Source organism: Dama dama, chromosome 16 (assembly GCF_033118175.1).
Source record: "Dama dama isolate Ldn47 chromosome 16, ASM3311817v1, whole genome shotgun sequence".
Classification (NCBI taxonomy): domain Eukaryota; kingdom Metazoa; phylum Chordata; class Mammalia; order Artiodactyla; family Cervidae; genus Dama; species Dama dama.
In genome coordinates, this window is record NC_083696.1 from 14,163,763 (window position 1) to 14,165,841 (window position 2,079).

Genomic DNA, 2,079 nt, shown 5'->3' on the forward strand with positions numbered 1-2,079 from the left:
ATACTCATCCCTGCAGAACTTGGCCAAGCTTAAGATGCTGGAAGAGTGCCAACCTTACCTGGGAGATGTATAATCTTAGAATGTTTCATCTCCATTTGCACATTTCAGCCTCACTTGTCCGTCAATCACAAACATTCTATGCATGAGTGAGTCTGGAAATAGTGGGAGTTTCCTAGCCCTGTAGCTTATGGTATAATACAATAACAGAAAAGACAGAGTTTATTTAAGTGGGAGGACAGAGGATCATGGCTGTTAAACTTATTTTTTATGACTCTTCTCTAATCTTTCAGAGTTACATTTAGTAGAAGTCATTCCTGTTATTCAAAGGGAAGCTATTAAAGCAGCTTATGTCCCCCCACCCTGTGTACACTACAAATAAAAAATACTTACACTGATAATATTAGCTGTACTCTCAGGTGAGTACAGCTTTGGTTCTGAACTCATGTTTGTCTTCATTATGTCTTAAAACATCTACCCTATCAGCTCATTTTGGCACTTTGTACACAGCAAATGCTGAAGCTCTTTCTGAATTCAGAGAGGAAAAAGATCAAATATAGTCTCAGTAGACACCAGACTTTTATTTTTCCTTTCTTCTTCTCTCTGCCAAAGTGATGAAAATATCCTATTTTGCTATTTAGAATTGCATTTTTTCTTTTTTTTTTAATTGGAGGATAACTTACAGTGTTGTGTTGGTTAAAAATATGGAACACTTCTGGAATTTGCATATTGTCCTTGTCCAGGGGCCATACTAATCTTCTCAGTATCGTTCCAAGTTTTAGTGTATGTGCTGCCGAAGTGAGCACTAGAATTGTGTTATTTTTAATGTTTTAATGACTAGAGTAAAAACCTTTACTGAGTCCCAACAAGGGCTTGAAGTGAAATACAGGCTATCTAATGGAGACAACCTTGTTCATAGTTCCTGTCTTTCTGTTGGTTTCGTAACCTTCAGTGGATCCTGGGTCCTAAGGCAAAGATTAAGGACACACATTGTCATTTCAAAAAAAAGAAGCAAAGGGAAGATAAGAATTTACAATCTTGTGGACACTGCATACAAAATTACTGTTTGCAAGAATTGATAATGGTGGAATGTTGGTGATTTCATACAGTTTAACCTCATACATCACACAGCATACCTCACTAGGTTGGAGTGTGATCTTTGGAGTTCCCCATTTACTAGCATTTACCATTTACCATTTACTCCATGCACCATACTGTAACTTTGGGCTAGTCAGTTTCCCCATTTGGATGATCTTCATTGGATTATTGTGAAGACTGAAGAAAGTTAGATGACTATTGTGAAGATTTAACCTGTTTAGAAATGTGAACTGTTGAAAAATAATATGTTTATCTAACAGAAGGACACAGGAAAACTTTTGCAGATGATGGATATGTTTACTACCTGTATAGTGGTGTTGATAACATGGGTGTATGCATGTGTGCATGCTAAGTCGCTTCAGTCCTATCTGACTGTTTCCAACCTATGGACTAGAACCTGCCAGGTTCCTCTGTCCATGGGATTCTCCAGCCAAGAATATTGGAGTGGATTGCCATGCCCTCCTTCAGGAAGCCCAATCTGGATGGATCCATAAGTCCAAATTCACAAGTTGTATACATTAATGAGGTGCAGTTTTTTGTATATTAATTACACCTCAATAAAGATTTTAAAAACGAATTTTAAAAAAGAAATAAATTGTTTTGAAAAGTTCCTGGCACATAGGAAATGTTCAAGAATGTCAACTATTATAACATTATTCCAGACCCCAGCAAACAGTGCCCAGTAACAATGTAGGTATTCAGTAAATATGCATCAAATGAGTGAATCCACATAAAGAGCTATGCACAGAGCCTGGCTCATTGTGCTCCCTAAGTGTTAGCAACTATAATTATGTTTTCTTATAAAACCTTACAATAATCTTATGAGATAGTTACTGTTTACTTTGTTTTACTAGAAAAGATAAACTAAGTTATAAAAACATGAAGTAAATTTCCATGGGACATACAGTAAGATCAGACAAGTTACTTTTTGCTTACTTATAAGGAATGCTTTTTAAAATCCAAGCTCTGAACCCAGAGGAAAGC

The 2,079-nt window shown here is 36.4% G+C and overlaps 1 non-coding gene across 1 annotated transcript; it reads right to left on the minus strand.

Annotated features, from left to right (window-relative positions):
* Positions 1–695: 695 nt before the first annotated feature.
* Positions 696–803, minus strand: LOC133071520 (U6 spliceosomal RNA). Its single transcript, XR_009696463.1, has one exon. It is a non-coding gene; the product is annotated as a U6 spliceosomal RNA (small nuclear RNA).
* Positions 804–2,079: the final 1,276 nt, after the last annotated feature.